The 8279-nt window shown below is 40.2% G+C and overlaps 1 protein-coding gene across 1 annotated transcript in view; it reads left to right on the top strand.

The window, feature by feature from the left end:
- The first annotated feature begins 321 nt into the window (after nt 1–321).
- LOC125178690 overlaps nt 322–8279 on the top strand; it is a 28091-nt gene continuing 20133 nt past the window's right edge. Inside the window, exon 1 of the mRNA XM_047883049.1 lies at nt 322–535. The gene's annotated coding sequence lies outside the window, so the exon portion shown is untranslated. The remainder of the gene's footprint in view (nt 536–8279) is intronic.

Below are 8279 nucleotides of genomic sequence, written 5' to 3'. Positions count from 1 at the left end.
TTCTGAAAAATGTTGCTAATTTTCAAAGTAATAAATTTGAACAATGATGTGTTCAATAAATGAATTGAATAATAAATCAAATTAAAATTCTCATTTCTTCCCTGAGTTCCCGCCGCCTCTGCTAGTTTGTGATTTGAAGGTTGTAGCTATAATGTAATCTTACAATGCCATGTCATTCCTAAGTAGGATAACATGTAACCTCTAAACTCGCAGACATAATTAAGAACGCGCGTAAGCCGCTCTCTCCGTATCTTTCTTCTATCAGATGGATTGTATTACACATTTCATCGTTTTTTCACTTTTGATTTTACAAGGTGTTCAAAATTTGCCTCATGGCATTGAATGTTCTTGTTATAAAATTTAGTTCAATTGTAATTCACTTTCTGCATTCGCATTGTGTATAAAATTCTCATCGAATCGTGGTGAACAGCAATCATCTAAACAAGATGTTCGACGTGGATGGTTGAAGTGCAAGCAGCGCAGCAAATGTTCTAAACATGAGCATCGATGGCATCCTCATTCTGCAGTAAAGAAGGTGAGCCTTAGTAACTTATTATGTTTTGCAGAGATTTATGATATCTGGAGCATCTCTTGTGTTGCAGGAGTAGCTGGCTTACGTAATCGAAGCGTGCAGTTAGATTTCATCCTAACATTTTATCACCAGTGTATGTTATGTAAACTCTATCTCAATTGAACAGTGTTAAAAATCCGGTAACATATTTACTTTTAGAAGGCAGTATGCCTGACACACCGCTTCATCTTGAAGTCTTGCTGCGGCTCATCTTCCTTTCCCCGTGCGTCTTTGGACGCGCGGACTTAGCCTACATCGGACAATCTTTGGTCCGCTTGCGTTCATCGTCAAAGAAGACGACGTCTTCGTGACGCAGCTCTTGGTCCGCTGCACGAAAGTGGTCAGCTCCGAGCAGCCGATGAAAGTAAAGCGATCGAGAGCTCCAACGGCATCTCGCGTGCCTACCGTAGCCTCTCTGGTGACCGCTGCTCAACTGAGCGTGACTCTGTAGGTGTAGGCTCCATTCAAGTAACCTGCATTCCAGTTTGGATATATAGGTAGTTTTAGTCTGGACTATTGCAACCAAGCGGGACTGTGTAGCTGTATCAACCTGTAATCGAACGTAAATATATAGGTAGCTGCTCTAAGGTACGTACCCCTATACCCGAGCGACACTTGGTGGCTGTGAGCTGCTTGCATTAACCTGTAACCAAGCGTAATTGTCCGCCTGTAGACTGTGGGACTGTTTAAAAATAACTTCTCACCAAGACTGACTGTGGCTGTGCGCTGGTATATAATAACTTGTAATCAGACGCCGCTTATCATTTATAAAAAAAATCATATAGCGGTTTGCCTTTATTTACCATTGCCAACGGTCTGGATCACTACAACTCTCACATCCCCGCATTGCTACAATTCCATGACTGGCTCAGTATAAACAAAGGCAAGGCAGCACATCGTGTGTCGTGCCTCTCAGCAACGATTCGACACCGAGATGCACGAGTTCTGCTCCGTGCTGTGTTCATGCTCACTCCAGTTAGCTGGCGTGACGGTCCAGCGCTGCAATGCATGCATTTTCTCCCCAAGTGTCGGTATCATTCGTGTACTCACTGTACTGTGTGTGAACATCTTGTTGGTGTCACCCGTGGACGTTGTGTGAAAATCTTGTATCGATTTTAGCGGTTTATAGAATTATGTGCTTTTTTATGTCTTGAAACCTGCCTACTGTTGTTATCATGTGTCGTAAATTTCCTGTAAATTTGTTTCGACGCATTTACTTTCGCTTGGGGCCAACCGAATTAATGCTTCGAACTTCTCAGTCCCCAGTCACTAGCTTGCCCTGGGGAGTGCGGACAAGTTAGGTTGGGTAGTCGAGGTCAGTTTGGTGTCCACTTCCGAATACCTGATCACTTGGATCAACGCCAGCTGCTTCTGCCTGGTAAAGTTTTATTTGATTTAACAATCGGCATTCGGAAAAGACAACAGAAGAAAATGCATCAGAAACTCAAGTTTAATAAAATTGTGGATCTGATGTATGCATTAACAAAATGCATGTAAAAATAAAACCTTTTCAATAAATGAAGTTGAATGACTTTTCTGCCGAATAAATTCCACTGAGGACAAAATATTGTTAAAAATAATAATAATTTATTTTCAAATTTCAAATCTTAAACTGATTTTTATTAACTTTTATTGGCCAACTTTCTAAACTGGGATTGAGAGAGATCATGCATTGGAATGAGCAATCCAGCATTCATCATGGGCTGCTGCGCATTTAATTGTCAAGAATTTAAAAATGAGGAAAATGCCTAGTAGATTCATTTTAATCCTTCTTATCTTCCGCTTTACATCATGAACTACCTTCATCTTGTCTACATCTACAACGAAAATAAAATAATAATGAATATTATACGTGGTGTTTTTTTTTTGTTTTTAAAATTTTTGTTAACTTGCGATACAAGCAGACTAATAATAATGTGTAGGTACTTGCCCCGGCGTTGCGTGCCTGGGGTAGACAAACAGAAACGAAAGTCGTCACCGTGTCCTGATACGAGTCCGGCGAACATCACTGCGTGTGTCAATGAGATACGATATCCCGGGAGCAACTTTCACCGTAGTCTTATAGAAATCTGTCATGAGCAATAAAAAATAAGGTACTGGCCATCTAATTCTGAGAAAAAGTTAGCATTTGTTTTGAAGAATGAAATTCACAGTTATTGAATCTTCCTTCGTTAAAAAAAATATAAATGGAACTCCTTCATTTTGAAGTTTTTATATACTAGCTTTCTTAAACCAACCTGTGAGTTTGCTATTGAATAGAAAACTTTAATCGACTGACACGAGTAGTCCTGTACTGTAAAGTATGTTTATATTAATTGCACCAAGGCTTAGTTAGAATTTGCAAATTCTTGATGTAAATGCATCGCCAATTACCACTAAACAAATTCCCACTTACAGTCTATCAAGGGCAGAAATATATCGTTGAATGTTGCGCTTATTTCGTAATTTCCTAGTTGCACTTTCTTGCCAATTTATTGGTTATCGTCGGCGTACGCAAGTTCGCTAACATTTTCACGGTATAACATTAACAAAAATTGGGAAATTCAGATTTGATTGCTCAATAATCTAGAATAAACTAGAAATTTCAAATTGATTAATTAGAATCCACTGGCGGAAGATTGACAAACCTAATTAGAAATGATTCGGGAAGCTAAGAAACGCAACACCTCATGCAAACTTGCGGGCAAATCCTTAGGGTCTGACATGATCTTTTTGTGAAACAATTAATTCACAGCATTGTATGAAATATATTTTTTCGTTTGAAATATAAGAATTACTGCTCGTGCACAGCACCTCGTGCAAGCTTATGAAGCTTCACCTGTCGCGCGTCAAGAAAGCGACCGTCAGCTGGCAGAGCGAGGCTTGTCCAGCGAAGTGATGGAGAAAACAGTTCACTTGTTAGGCCGTCTTGGCGTATTTCCTTTAACCGAAACGAAGTGTAGTACTGTAGAGCGATCGCCACCACGATTATTTTTAATCTGTTCTAGATTATTTTTTTTATAAGCATTATTCTGAAGATTGTGCTGCTGTAAGCCTAATAATTGTTCAGTCGTCGAACTGATAGCAAAATTCAATGAGGTTTTAATTTTTTGCTGTAATTAGGGTGTGATAGCCGATATTCATATATGGATTGTATTGATTTCTTTTATCGTGGGTATTATGCACGGAATTTCTTCTTATTTCTTTAATGAATAGCTTGAAAGGTGACTAGCAATTGTGCTGTCTATGTCACGTTTCTTACAGATCGGCTTTTCCATTGTGTCGTGGCCGTAAGTTTGGAAATTAGCGGCAATTTAGAGTTGGCCCCAATAGATGGCGCGCTGTCCGTGTGAACTTCAGGTTACTGGGCCATGGAATGTGTCGCCCGACCCTATGCTGCTTGATTACAATGTTTCCTGCCTCTTCATTTGTTACGAACCTTGCGCGTTTGGAACTGTATAAATAAATAGAACTGCCTTTATAAATAATAATTTAGAAACGAATCAATTCGATTTGGCTTTAAGTGTGCCGGTTGTAAATGTGCCGCTTGTGTATTTTTGTGTGCATACACGTACATGTAGCAAATTACGGACCAGGTAATAAGTCCAGCAGCTATCTCAATCAGTCGTCAGCTATGGAAAGATCGGGTTCCAAAGGCCGGATCCCTTGTGAATCAAGTCACGAAAAGTTCAAGAATCGGCAACAGGCCATGGGCCTATTTCTTCAACGCCGACACTTCTATTCTATTCTATTATATTCTATTTTATGTGAAGGCTCTACTCACATCTTTCAGTTTGCGAGTAATAATTAGCTATAAATCCCATTTCTGCAGTGGATATGGAAACCTCATTCCTGTATTATGTTTTACAGTTACTTTATTATGATCCTACAGTAAAAGAGTTGAATGAAAGGTACAATTTTTCGTTATTACAAAATATTGGCGGGGCTTGCAGGTCTTGAACCAATCGACCCTCCTTCACCACCGTAGCTTGTTCTGCTTGTTTTTTTGCTATTAGGTTTAATTTTAAGCCTCTTGTAGCTCAATACAATTGCTCGTGCAGGAGATAGATCTTGATAACCTCGCACATTATTTATAAAGTGGATTCGATTTCGAGAAGAGTGGCGTGGCCGGGCTTCTTGCGGAGACCACTTTCTCTGCTACTTGGAGTTAGCGTTATCAATGCGGGCAGCCAGAATTATTCGCTATGTTGCTTTCGAACGGAGGCATTGCGTTGAGCTTGGCGGGGAAATTTATGCGGGTGCCCGACTTGCTTTGCTCGTTAGGATCTGGCCGATCATAAAAAGTTCTTAATTGAAGAACAATTCTTAATAAGGTACTTCGAATTCCGCTTCGAAAGGTGAGCAGGCTTTCTCACTGGTCTCATTTGTTGATGTTGGAGATTAGGAAAATGAGATGAAAAAATATCGCTGTCTGGCTTCTCGCGGGACATTACGTCCATTTCCGGGTTGAGCACTTCTTAAGAGTTTGAAAAATAAGTTCATAATTACGAAAAAATTCTTTTTTAATTGTGCAACTGCCTGGCTGATATAATGTTATCGTTCTTGAAGTTTACATGCTGGCCTAATAATGGCATCTTAATGTATAGGATTCATAATGCAATAAAACGAATCTCTGAGCTACTTTTACAATTGAAGGCTCCCACACACACAATACATGACAATAACACAATTACATGACGATAGAGCTCACAATTACATGACAATGGAGCGACGTGATGCTCATGCTGTGAGTAAAGACAATCTACTCCTCTTCAGTCGTCCCCCTCAGCTAGGGGGGACTTCTGACGCGTGTCTGTGCTCGTCAGAAGTCCTATGGGATTTCGCGCTCCTAGGGGGATTGTTCCTGAGCGCCCCACCGCTGAGCTCGCGGTGTCTGACTGCAGGTCTCAGTTGTGGGGTTAAGTTATTATGTAGGTAGGATTCATTACATTTCCTTCTCTGTCTCTCTCGTGCGGGCGGCCGACGTCCCGTGTAAGCGACCTCTTGTTCGAGTGTCTTCGTTTCTGTTGCTTTTTACCTGTCCCTCCTTGTCACTTCGTCTCTTTTGAGATGCTAACGCTGCTTCCTTCAGGCCAGCTTCAGCGGGCTGGACATCTGAGACCTTCCGCCCCTTGTGGGTGATGAATAATTGAGACCTTCCACCTCTATGGTGATGTTCATCTTGACTTTCGGTGCGAGATAGCTAAATAGCTGAAGCGCTAGTAAACATTTGGCCACTAAACTAACTAATCTTCAGTCGTCACGGGTGAGGCGCGTTGTTGTTGTAATTGCCCATCCCGGTAGTGGCGACTATAGGTGAGGCGCGTCGAGAGAGACGTCGCTCATTTATGCTCGGATGCGAAACACTTTCTTCGCTTCCGCGAGCTACACAATAAAAATTCTGGTTCTGAACTGCCACATTCTTATGCTGCGACATCCCGTTTGTACTGGACGGGGCTGACGCTCTTACCAACAGGTTCATCGAAAAAGTCGTCTATGATGAATTGATTTTACACGGCGTTGTACGTTGAATCAACATTGATTAAATGTTTCAACATCGTTTTACTGGTGGGAAATAAACGTCTCTTTGTCATGCCCTTCTATTTGATGTATTTTGATTTTGTTTGCCCCCTGCTATTTGATGTATTTTAATTATATATTAGCCTGAAAAAGTGTGGCTGAAAATGCCTAAAACAGAGGCACTTTTACTCTTGAAAATTTCGTCTGTACGACTTCTTACACTGCATGCGATTGATAAGCAGCTGCTGCTGCGCCAAACTCGTTCTATGTTCAGGCACCAAGAAAAAAAAAAACACTTCCGTTACCGATGTTGTTGCATTATGTTGTTGCTATATTTTCCAGCGTATTAATTAATTACCAAGTTTAGGGCCGTGATTTGCACTTTGATTGTTCACATTTAAAAACGACGGTTGTTCCCGTTCTACTCTGCATTCATTTCTTCTCTCAGATATTCGCGATTGTTCATGTTAATTCCAATAAACACGTTTTAAGTGCTATTCTTTAGTAAATTAGGGGGAATTTTTTTTCCGTGAACGTATTTCATTTTTTAAGAAGAAGAGAATTTAAAGATGCTGCTAGAATGCTGACAAGAAAGCATTCTAGTCGTCGTGAAATTGGAATGTCCTTTAGAAAGAAAATTATCAAAACAAAATCACGTTAATAAAGCATGAAACGGCAATTTTTTCCTGTTGCCATCTAGTCCAAATTTACTTTTCGTTATTAAATAAATAAGAACCTCAAGTCATTTTAAATAAGTCAAAGTTTATTTTCTTTCTTATGCATTCGAGTGGAACGTACTCTCAGCAATTAATAGGTCATATTGTCCAAATAGCTACACACTTATTGCACGTAGCACTGATACGTCACGGTGCTGTACCAAACTGGGTCAGGATGACTCACACAGTGCAAAAAGTGTATCGCTATTCATACAAAATCTCACTCATCCTATTATTCAACGTCAAGTCGATGCTGCGTTCCTATCATGGCTTGGGGACAAGCCAATGTCCTAAAAGCTGTAGCAGCATTTTTGACGATTTCTTGTCTTTGAGACGCATTTGAGACGATTTCTTGTCTTCTCCTGTGACAGTTAAGCATGTGTTCTCCGAGCAACGTTTTCTCTGTATTTTAGGATTGGACGATCACTATTGTGAGCGCTGGTGTTTGCTCTGAGAGAATTATTAATGTCTTTTGCTTGAAAGACCACGCTTGTTAATGCAGACGGGTATTTCATTTGCAAGGATTATCATTATCTGCCACTTGCGGGACCACGCTTGAAGCCTGCAGTACGGTATTTTGATTGTACTTGCATCTGCACTAATTCAATTGGGATGCCTATATTACCTTACATTATCAGGCTTATTCAAGGTAACGTCGAATTAACGATGAAATATATGCGTTTTTCACGCACATTAATCGTCGTTTTAAGTAGATCTACTGTAAATCTGGTGGTAATATGTACTCTGGTTCATGTTTCATGGTAAAATTGCTTCGACCAAGACAACAGTTGTTGTTTGTTTTTCTAATGTCATACCTTGGCAAGTTTATTGACTCTAACTTAATCCTCGGCTTACTCATGTTAAAAGTGATCAGACGATTCACTACAGTATGCATGTCCTCGCCAAAATCTAAGCTCCATATAGTACGTGTATATGAGTAGAATTTGAGTTGAATTTCACTCTCCTTCTGAGTTGAATTTCACTCTCCATCTGCCGGTCCTGTGAGTGCTCCAGTCCATCACAATTAACATAAACTTTTTTTTCCTTTGAACGGACAGACTCGCATAACATGTTACTTTCTAACGAGCCATTAAAGGTCAGCCAACTGTGAGTCTTGCATTCAGTAACGAATTTTTTTTACTTGTCTGAAGAATTTTCCTTCTTGTTCTCAGAACGTGTTTGGGCCAAGCTTTCGAAACTCTTCACGATTATCATAAAATGATCTTGTTTACAAAAGCAGTGAAGTTACTTGTATGGTCCTTAGTACGGGACTGGCTGTGACTATATGGAGTTATATACGACAAGTGTTGAGACAGATTCCTATGGCTCGGATATCCATGTGTTGTTACGGATCTTGGCATAACAGTGCAGTATTGCTGGTGATCTCGTTGTGCACGGTCAGTGTTTGGTCATATTTGAGAATGAGATTAATGAATGTGGCTACCTCAAATGTTCAGCTAACTTGAAAATATTAGCGTAAGATTAGTATCTGC

The sequence above is a fragment of the Hyalella azteca genome, unplaced genomic scaffold (assembly GCF_000764305.2).
Source record: "Hyalella azteca isolate HAZT.00-mixed unplaced genomic scaffold, Hazt_2.0.2 contig11898, whole genome shotgun sequence".
Lineage (NCBI taxonomy): Eukaryota > Metazoa > Arthropoda > Malacostraca > Amphipoda > Hyalellidae > Hyalella > Hyalella azteca.
The sequence above is the reverse complement of the archived record's forward strand: the minus strand, read 5'-3'. Positions and strand labels throughout refer to the sequence as shown.